At 40.9% G+C, this 11,375-nt stretch overlaps 1 long non-coding RNA gene across 1 annotated transcript; it reads right to left on the bottom strand.

The window, feature by feature from the left end:
- Positions 1–811: 811 nt before the first annotated feature.
- LOC113933661 lies at positions 812–11,077 on the bottom strand. The gene is made up of 4 exons (XR_003523419.1): positions 10,970–11,077; positions 2,896–3,072; positions 1,737–1,901; positions 812–981 (listed from the first exon to the last, which is right to left on the bottom strand). It is a non-coding gene; the product is annotated as an uncharacterized LOC113933661 (long non-coding RNA).
- Between the last annotated feature and the right edge of the window lie 298 nt (positions 11,078–11,375).

Here is an 11,375-nt window from a genome sequence, read left to right as displayed (position 1 = left end):
CGAAAACATGACTTTCATACAAATATAAATTGAGCACAGGTCAGGATTTTTATTCCACTGTTTAATGAAAGAATCAGTAAAAAGGTAAAACTTATTCAAGGGACATTTTGAAGAACTAGGTATTTATAGGCTTTTTGGAAAGAAGAAATTAGAATAAGATTGCTAGTTAGATAAAATGGAGTCATGTCCTATAGGACAGTAGGACTGTAACCTTTAAAGCTATCTTTTCCCCTGCATAGAAATCTGTAAGATGACATGCAACTTTACAGTATTTGATCTCCAAAGAATAAAAAGCAAAGTCAATAGAGAGATATTCTCTAAAAGAATTGGATAAATCTTGAGTGAGCCGAACTGTTAGTGCTGTAACATGATATCTACATGAGATGCTATTGTATTTATTTTTTGTCCTTATTTCTGAATTTTGGATATAGTTTTTTAAAGATTTTATTTATTTATTTGCCTGAGAGAGACAGAGCACACAAAGCAGGGGGAGTGGGAGAGGGAGAAGCAGGCTCCCTGCAGAGCAGGGGGCTTGATGTGGGACTCGATCCCAGGACCCTGGGATCATGACCTGAGTTGAAGGCAGATGCCCAACTGACTGAGCCACCCATGCGTCCTTAAATTTTGGGTATTTTTTCTTATCAGTCCATATGGTCAGAGCCCCTTTTGTGATGGTGCTCTAATATCTAACTCAATAGCTGCCATAGGAGTTTTGCCATGGTCAAGATCTGGTGGAGAAGTTGCTACCTACCTACTGAAATCACAGAACACTATGTAGCAAATTGATGCTTGTATTAGTCAGCTCAGGCTGCCAGAACAAAATGGCCTGGACTGGATGGCTTAAATGACAGAAATTTATTTTCTCGCAGTTCTGGAGGGTAGAAGTCCCAAGATCAAGGCTCCTATGATTCATTTCTGGTGATAACTCTCTTCCTGGCTTCCAGAAAACTGCAATCTCACTATGTCCTCACCTGGTCTTTCCTCAATGTGTATACACAGAGAGAAAGAGAGAGAGAGAGAGAGAGAGAGAGAGAGGAGAGAGAGCTCCCTGGTGTTTCTTCCCATGAAGGACACTAGTCCTATTTTATCAGGGCCTCACCTTTATGACCTCATTTAACCTTAATTACTTCCTTACTCCAAGTACAGTCACACTGGGGGGGTTAGGGCTTCAACATATGAATTTGGCGGGGGTGCGATGGGTATTTACACTCAGTCCATAACATAATTCAGCCCCCATTTTTGTGGGTTAAATTGAATTGAATCAAGTGTGAATCAGTTTGATTCGCTTTTATACATGACAAACTTTCAAGGCTCCTTGTTCTAAATAAACTCTGCAGTTTTCAGTATTAAATTGGTGCCCATTCCATTCTGTTATCACTCTCTCTTCTGGATATACAACAGTTTGTAGAGATCAGTATTAAGTAGTGCAAGAAGGCTTTTCTCCTCTGGTGTGGGACCCAGTAATATCTATTGGCGAAAATAGTTGAGCAAATATCTGTCATTTATGTCTTCTCAACATTTATCCCCACTTCTCTGGTATCAGATGCTCCATTGTACCCTGGGGAACCACACCTGCTCTGCTCTCAATCCATGTGGCTCAGGAGGGGTTCACTCCATTCTCATTTCCAGCAGTAGCCAAGAGATTGGGGTCTAGCCCACCAGAGCACAACGACCTGCTAGATCTGACTGGTTTACAGTTGGGCATGTGGTTTGACCTGAGGCAATCACAGCCTTACCTTGGACATTTTCTGTAGCTACCAAGAAATTGTCTTTTCTTGTAGGGGTGCTCAGCTTTTATAACATAAATCTAAAGGAGCTGGTGACACCTTTTGCAGCCTTGTGGTGATATCCTTAGAATGAGGCTACTGAATGCTGGTTCCCCAAAATATCACCAAAACAACCTGCAGATAAGATAGAGAGATAAGCTGGTTTTTATCACTATAAAGGAAAACGCTACCTTGATAGAATCTTAGTAGCATCTCAGAGGAGTGAGGACAAAAATGAGATATTTATTGAGATTTTGAAGCCGATTTAAGGTGGGTCCCTAATGTTAAAATTAGTAAGGGGGCGACTTACTAATTAGAATTAGTAGAGGGTGGCTCAGTCAGTTAAGCATCTGACTCTTGATTTCAGCTCAGGTCATGAGCTCAGGGTCCTGAGATTGAGATCTGCATCAGGCTCTGTGCTGGGAGTCAAGCCTGCTTGAGATTCTGTTTCTCACTCACCCCTTGTCCCTACTTCTCTCTCTCTCTCTCTCTCTCAAATAAATAAATAAATCTTTTTAGAAATTAGTAAGGATTATGATATAATAGTTTTGGATTGGTAGACAGAAGATCAGAAATTTGAGATGAGGGGTTCAAAGAGTCTTGGGTATAAACTATTGTTTAATGCTTTCTATTGAAGAATCAATAGGTCTTTTGTGAAGTTCCTTGGACAAACAATAAAGTTATTCACAACTTTTATCTTGCTGGGCAAGTGTTCCCTGGAACAGTAAAATTATGTTGATGGATACAGTGAAATAGTAAAGTTATGTTAATGCAGATGGTAAGCTATGAGTATAGATGGGTTTTAGTACTCAAAGTCAATATGGTGGAAAGCAGAGAGATGAAAGAAATGATTCCTTTTGGCATTATTTGCATTTCTGAATCCAGGCATACTGAAACCAGAATGTGGAATGTGGAAAATTGTATCTGTCTCTCTCTCTGCATTAGAATTACACATCCATGTCCTTTATCATGCAACCACAATACCTCCTAATAAATGGGGTAGATTAGATTTCCCAACTCTGCTGATGTTGGGCTATTCAGTTGACTGGGCTTGGTCAATGGAATGTGGGAAGGAGTGATGGTTTCCAGTTTCCAGCACAGACCCTAAAGCATTCCTATTTCTACTCACCCCTTGTGAGCTCCTGTGATCAGTCTTGAAATGATCACCTCCAAGGTGCCACTGCCTCTTTGGCTGGGCCCCAGACTGAAGACCCATGGAGCAGGCAGAACTAACTGGAAGTCCTGAGTTCAGTCTGGCCCAGACAAACCCAACCTCTATCAGTCCAAATGTGGCTGCCCCATACACCTATGAGAAAGAAACATTTAAAATTAACTTCTGTTTTTGAAAGCCACTGAAATTTTGATGTTGTTTGTTACACATTATAAGTGACTACCATTTGGAGTTGTCTCTTGGACTTTTAGGTACATGATCCAATAAATTTTTCATGTTCCTTTAATCAATTTGAGTTGGAACTTTGCTTTTTTTGTTTATTTATTGGGAGACTGTTTTTAGTAGTAGTTTTGTTATTTATTAACCAGAAGAGTTTTCTCCATTAGCATCTTTTTATGGCATAGCATCACTTTTGGCAGACGTGAGCCTCTAAGACATCCGGGTCTTTCTCTTGGGAACCACAGACTAGCCTGATCCTCTTCATTCTGTACCTGCCCAATTGATTTTTTTTAAGCAATATTTATCCCTGTTAATGCTCATCTTTTGGCTTGTGCCCAGTGTTCCAGTCTAGTGAGATCTTTCTCAATTTGATTCTTGCATTCTGGGGATTAGCTGTCCCATTCAGTATTTTGTCAAACACAAATTGGATTAGGATGACCATGAGAGCCTCCTCCAAGCCCTTCATTTCACTAAAATGATCGTGTGGTGTTGCATTAAGACTGACCCCAACCCACACAAATAACCATCAGTTAGTCCAGGTATTCTAGATGAATGCCCACAAGACAGAAATATCTTTCAGCCCATTGTTTGAAGTCAGGAGATATTACATAGCAGTGGCCTGAAGTAAATCCTTCCTGATAATATTTCTATCTATCAGCAATGACGTGACCCACTTTTCAAGCCAGTGGGTGGAAATCTCTCCTGAAAAAAATAAAATTGCCCAGCTGCTGGGTTCTAGTCCTGCCCATGATATAAACCAATTGAGTGAGTTATGTATAGCTTTCCTCTGACTGTTACCAATTCTAAAAATGAATTCAAATCCAAAAGAACAAGGCAATTGTGAACTCATAAACATATTCAACCTACCTCTGCCTTCTAGACTGACAGTGTATAAGGTACATTTTATAAAAATCGGGGGAATGTGCCTCACATCCGAGTTTCCATAATACATCCCCCAATCCAGCAGTTCACTGTGTTGCGATTTTCTACTAGCTTGTGTATCTGTCCTGCTTATCTCTGGGCTTTTTGAGAGCAAGGATGAAGTTAATGTTGTTATCAAAACACCTGACATCATTTCTGGCACATAGTAGGTACTTAGCCAATATGTGTTTTGTTGAATGAATAGAACTTGTTCTGATACTCTGTGTGCATGTGTGTCTGTGTGTTTGTGTTGGAACAGCTGGATAATGATCATCATTAGCCTGAAGCATTGGCTAATGTTAAATTTAAATTAAAATATACTCTTGGGTGACTACATCTTCAATTTCATGGTTGATTCCTTTGTGATTGACTTATTAAGTTAAAGCAGGATTTGCACACTAAAATATCTCGAGGGGCCAGGAAGGAAACATAATAAATGAGGATGGTTAGGTGCAACTTGAAAATACCCACTATCTTCACAGGAATGGATACCCAGTGCTGCTAGATAATCTACTTTTCAGAGTGGGAGGGTTTTTTTTTTTTCAGTTATAAAGTGTGCTTTAAAAAATGCAAAAATTCCTGATTTTTATATTTTTTTTAGTAGTTGCAAGCTTTAGAACATAATTTAAAATATTATGGGGCCAAATAAACACATCTGTAGCCTGGATACAACTCACAGGCCATCAATCTGAGAAAGAGAGTTAAATGTTTTACATCTGAAATGGTATTTTAGTTTGCAATGAATATTTAATTTACAATGAATAACCTTGGGTACATTAAATACATAACAAATATGTTTATTGTTGAACAATACAAAGCCTGTAACACTGGTAAGAATTCAGTTAAGAGCCAATTTTGAGGTCTGAGGTTAGATTGCAGGGCACCCATCACAAAGGGTTCCCACATAGCAATTTACAGGAAAGATTATGGAATTTAAAGATCAATCTTCAGCAACTTGCACATGTATTATATTAAACAAGGCAGATACTTCGAGTCAGTCTTATTTCCAAATAACTGATCTCTATTATGGTTGAAAGGCTCCAACCACACCCCCTGACCTTGCCCACCCTCAATATTCATTGAGGGAGATGGGCCTCTTAATTGCTTATAGCTTTCAGCCCATCAGTCATTGTTCTTGATTCATCCCACTCAGTTTAATAACTACTAGTCAAGCCTGTTGAAATTATCTGATGTATTTGCCAAGATAGAAACCAGAATGGCTCCTCAGAAAAATGGCCATGTTAATCAAACCCTACAACTTGCAGCAAGCAGAAATCCATCTGACGGTTTCGTTTTATTAACCATTAACTGAAAAACATATTTAATATTCATGCCTAATTGACCCTAGATATCAAACTGATAAAATATCATATAGCATTAAAACACACACAACAAGATATTCAAGTAACTCTGCAAGGTTATGTCTAAAGGAACTACAATGACGTGGATGGGGCTAGAGAGTATTATGCTAAGCAAAATAAGTCAGTCAGAGAAAGACAAATACCATATGATATCAGTCATGTGGAATTTAAGAAACAAAACAGTCATAGGAAAAAAAAAAGAGGCAAACCAAGAAACAGACTCTTAACTATAGAGAACAAAATGATGGTCACCAGAGGGGAGGTAGGTGGGGGGATAAGTGAAATAAGTGATGGGGATTAAGGAGCATACTTGTCATGACGAGCTCAGGATGACGAATGGAAGTGTTGAATCACTATGTTGTATACCTGAAACTAATGTGACACTGTATGTAACTAACAAGAATTTAAATAAAAACTTTAAAAAGAAAATAAAAACACTACGGTGTCTCAGGCTTTGCCTCCCTAGGAACCTGAATTTAATTCAGAGTTTATTTTATAATAAAATTAACTTGACTTATGTATTATTTAATTAATTAATTTAAAATGTATCTAATAATCAATAATCTTAATTACTAAAGGTAGAATTCTAGATTCCTGAGAACGTGAATTCCAGTAAGGACAAAAATGGTGAGAGAATGAAGACACGCGGAACTGAGTGGAGCGTAAAAATGGGGTCCTCACCCACAGCTGGAGTCTGATCACTTATGCCAGTGCCTGTCAATTTGTAGAGAAGAGTGGGGATGCTCTTTTGGGAATGATTTCAAGACCACACACTGATTTAGAGGGGAAGACTACTGTAATGGATTAGTAATGTCTGCTACCGGCATAGAAAGAAGGAATGGTGGTGTGCATGCCACGTCTATGCTAGCTGTGGCCTAAGTACAATAACTAGAATATTTACATAAAATTGTCAAAAGTTTTAATTTTCCTGGGACAGTCTCAGTTTATGCCTGTCATGTCAATTAATCCCTGTCAATTATACACAGTCCCTCCTTCATTTTCAAGAGTGTCCTAGTCTGGATAAGAAGTGATAGATAGCCACCCAGGAAAAATTTTTGCATTATTCTGATTAGTTCATTTTCTTACTCAAGAAATATTCCTAAGTCCCTTCTGTTGGCCCTGGATCATTCATGATTAGCCGCAATCTTCCTTTCCCTAGATCAGGGTTTTCTCAATATTCTGTTCAAAATATCTCAACAAAACACAGCCTTTGCTTCTTTAGACACATGCATTATTCCACACTTTCCATCTGAAGCACTCTCCGGTGTATTCTGGAATACAACCATAAGCTCACACTCCTCAGTCACTCCTATATCTCTGATAATTCTCCCCACCTTCCTCCCCACAAGAGCTCTGGAAAAAAAATTAACCTCTCTTCTGAATGGAGCTCATTTGTATTTTCTGCCATACCAGCTATCCTGTCTTTGTCAAACAGTGTGGATTTTTAAAAGCCCAGATTAGCAAAAGACTGAAGAAATGCATGTCTCAGATTTTTTTCCATGCCAGATTCCTGGGACTTTAAGATTTTTGACTGTGTCTGGATTTTCTGGTTGGATTCCCAAGGATGGAGCCTGGGTCCTTTAAAATAAACACTCATCACAACTGAAGTTCTGAGCTGTATTTGTTCTAACAGACACATCAGTCACTTTGTTTGCTATGAGCAGGCTCTAGGATAAGCCAGTTTCTCAACCTCAGCAATATTAACTTTTGGAGCTGGATAATTCTTTGTTGGATGGGACTATATATGTGATATCTGGTGGTATCCCTGGCCTCTACTCACCAGATGCTAGTAGAATTCCCTCTCCCCCAAATGTGAATGTGGCAGGCATGGAGCCTGCTTAAGATTCTCTCTCTCTTGCTCTCCCTCTGTCCTCCCCCCCATCACTTGTGCTCTCTCTCTCTCTCTCTCAAAAAAAAAAAAAGAGAGAAAGAAAAGAAACAGTAAAAAGTCTAGAGGGGATGGAGAGATGAGTACATTGGGGAGAGTGTCAGGGAGTCAGAGATGGTGGAGGCAGATTCAAACCTAGTCTAGAAACTTACTAGGAAATGGAGTTGGACTTCATCAACTGAGCAGCAGAGAATCACGGAAGACTAACAAGAGGGATATGGTCAGATCTGGGCTTCAGAGAGACAACTTGGGTGTTGGCTAGAAGCAGGACAGCAAGGTGAACAGCATTGTCTTTGGAATCAGGCTGCGCAGGGCTAGAAGCTTGTTCTGCCATTGACTAGTATGTGGGACCTTGGGCAAACCATTTCTTTTCCCTAAATCCCTGTTTCCTCCTCTACAAAATGAGGATGATAACCCTATCTACCCTACTGGCTTGTTGTAAGGATTAAGCAAGTTAATCCATGTAATGCACTTAGAGTATCTGGATGTAATTGAAGCTCATTAAATAATTATTCTTTTTAGATTGCAAAGGGGAGCAGGGCTTGAGAATAAAAGCAGGGAGGCCAGTCTAGAGAAGGCAATAAAACATGATGGGGGCATGAGACAGCACAGCAACTGAGTGATGGGTCAGAGATGAGTTAGTTCCCACCTGAATTGAGTTGACTCAAGAAGTTTGCATTCTCCAGGCTCCCAGCAGCAAGGGACCCAGTTATCCAAACAGATGCACCATCCCTGGATGTCCCACCACGTTCCATCTCTGGACAGTCCTTGCAGGAATTTTCCACCGCCTCCAACCTCCCTTGACAGTGTGAGCCTGTTATCTGATCGCTCTTTGTTCAGAAAGAGTTAATTAAATGTGGATCCACAGTTGGAGAGTACCTCTTAATATCATTCTGCCTTGTCTGAGTTTTCCCTTTCTTTTCTGCAGCCTACCTTCTGTTCTGAGGAAGAGGGGCTACAAATGACCTACTTCAGGACCAAATAACAATTTAATAGAGTAGAGATTCATTAAGACATTGCTGATGGTGGTTCTAGTCTCCGAATGGAGAAACAGCCTAGAGGATTTCAATTTTCTACCAGTTTTCTGACCTCAATTTACAAGACAGAATTAAGTTCTGGAAACCAGAGAACAGAAAAAAATAATGGAACCACTGGCTTTTAATCACTGGTAGAATCATGAGGAGTTAGTAGACCTCTAACCTTATCATTCAGTTCTCTCTTTAAAGGGAACTTTATCAGGAGCAGGTAGCCTGATGTGATTGCTATTTCCCTTCATTTTCAAAATGTATTCTTTTGAAGATATTTTCAAAAAACAAACCATGTGCCATGGCAGTGCCACGTCTTGGGAAAACAGTGATAAACAAGACCAACCTAGTCCTTTTGCTCACAGAGCTTACTTTTAGGGAGAGCCAGACAACAAAGAGGGAACTACTAGGAAAATTATGGCAATTACTATAAAGAAAATGAGCCAACTTCTCTTTATGTAGCTCAAGGAAATGAATCCCAATTTTAAACATGATTCTCAGGGTTTATTTCCCCCACATCATAAATGTATGAAGCTGACAATTTCGTACCCACCTCTGACAGTTTTTGGAATTGACTTAAATTGATTGAGACGTGGGTTAATGACCCAGAGTTATTATTTGCTTTCCTACCTTTCTAGAAAGTCAAGGCTCAGAAAAAGAAAAGGGAAACTTTTCTTTGTTTTAGATTCTCCAGAGCTAGATGAAGTCTGGTTTCTTAGGACATTTTGGAAGAACTTTAGCAACAATAGTTAACCAGACGTTAGGAGAGAGAGCCCTGAAGTCAGATGCTCAGGTCCAAGCTGGGCTCTACCACTTACTAGCATGCAACTTTGGGCAGGCTCGTTCACCTTCCCATGTTGTCCCGGTTTGTGAAATGGGATGATATTCCACTTCTTAGAACTTTTGTGAAAACTGAATGAGGTGCTGCATAAAAAGCTTAGCAAAGTGTCTGACACATATGACATATTAAAGAAAGAATATAGCGGATAAAGGAGGTTTGCTATATTGTCTGGTGGCGTGGAGGTTACTGACCTGGTCTCTGAGCAGTAGCAACTGGCAACAAGAGATAGTAGGTTCAAATCCAAGTTTTCTAGCTCCTAGCAATATGAGTTTGGGCAATTCAGTTCCCCTTTCTAAAGGCCAGGTTCCTCCTCTGCAAAATAGGGATAACAATGACCATCTCTGGAGGCTGTGGTGAGGATATGAAGAAGACATGTTTGTAAACCATCTAGCATGGAGGCCAGTCCTCAACACATGGTGAAGATCATCATCATCATCATCATCATCACCATCAGGGTCTATTGTTTTTGCTACTTAGCATGCTTTTTCCATTTTTATCTGCCTTAGGTTGTGTTGCTTAGAAGCAGAATTTGCAATTGGGATTCTTGTGCAAATGGTTATTTGAGTGAGTGCTCTCAGGACAAACCTGTAATGGAGTAAGAGAAACAGGAGAGGGTTGGAAAGTTGGGGATGCAAAGAAGTGGTTTCAGGGGATGCCTAGTCTTAGCTGGATCCTACAGTGAGCTCCGGTGCATGAACTGTAGCACAGAGTTTGCCCTCTCCAGAGGCCAGGGAGCTGGGCTTTGTACCCCTGTATCAGTGAGTCATTTGTTGCTGGCCACTTTTGGGAGAAGGACCTAATTCCCCAACCATGTTGGTGAGAAGGTGTCTTCCAAGCAATCCTCCAGAGAAGTGTGTGGTATGAGCTGTTAACAGCCAGTGGCATAGCAGCTGGGAGATGGCTGCATGCGCCTTGCATTGAGGATTTGGGAGGGACACCAAGAGCACCTACTGTGCCCTTCTAATGCACTTTGATTTTCTTCTCGGGGCCCCCTCCCCTACTCCCATTCTGACCCCAGCTCTATAAGCTTGTGACCTGGAAACTGGCCAAAGGGAGTATGGGATGTGTCTAGCCATAGTGATTGGCTCCAGGATGATCATGTGATCTCATGAAGTCAATGAGACCCAAGGAAACTTTTGCTAGGTGTGAATGCTGGGAGAGAGATTCCGGCTCCTTTCTACAAATATGGCTAGCAATTGTGGGTTTGTAAGCTGGGCCAGCTGGGGGCCAAACATGGGGCAGGAGAATGAAGATAGCCCAGTGAATGGTAGTCAGGTGATAGAAACCAGGGAGCACCCAACTAAATCCCTGGATCAAGACATGCCTGAAGGTTACTCTAACCTTGTACTTCCAAGTTAAGTGAGCCCATTTGTTCCCCCCTCCCTTTTGCTTAATTCTCTGACCTGGGAGTTCTTGGTGCCTGCAACACAGAGTCCTGACTGATATCATCACTGTAATGGGCCCAGAAGCACTGTACAAGTGAGAAGCAGTCAATCAATTTATAGGATCATTGTTGTTATGTAAATAAAGTTCTCTTTTGACTGAGTGAACAGAGCCTTCCGAAGCCAGGGCAGCTTTCCAAATTAGGTTTTCATTGTCTCGGGCAAAGAAGAGGCGTATTAGGCACTCAGAGAGCACTAATGCTGCCCCTAACTCCGAGAGACAGGTTTTCCTGCCAGCTTTGAATGACCGCCCAGGTCAGCTGCTAGCAAAGTGACCTTCAAACAAAGTAGTCAAGACAAATCTGACAGCCCAAAAGGGGGAGGAATGGACTCACTTCAGGAGGAGAGGCAGACTAAAGCAGAGCAGCAGAAGCAAACGGGCAATGTCTTGATCCTGTTAGAAGATAAACTGAGGTACACTTGGCATTTCAAGAGTTTATTTGAGCTAACCGCTGTTTGAATTAGGCAGCACCAGACGGGAAGTGGTTAGGAGTCCACCAACCACAGACAGGAACCAGAGGAAAGACTCTTGCAAGGAAATGATTGGATTCACCACAGCTTCCGTGGTTGCCTTATTTGGGAAAGGCTGGTTGGCTGATCGTGATTGGTTGTCCTTAGGTTTCCATGACTTGACCTTGAGGCATCAAAGGCTTAGGCTTTGTTGGCTTATGTAGGTTACTAAGGCTTTAAAGCCACCTCAGCCTAATGACCTCCTTGTTTAATTAATTAAAAAAAATGAAA

Source organism: Zalophus californianus, chromosome 10, assembly GCF_009762305.2.
Source record: "Zalophus californianus isolate mZalCal1 chromosome 10, mZalCal1.pri.v2, whole genome shotgun sequence".
Taxonomy (NCBI): Eukaryota; Metazoa; Chordata; class Mammalia; order Carnivora; family Otariidae; genus Zalophus; species Zalophus californianus.
Note: the sequence above shows the minus strand (reverse complement) of the source record. Positions and strands in the feature narration are given on the sequence as shown.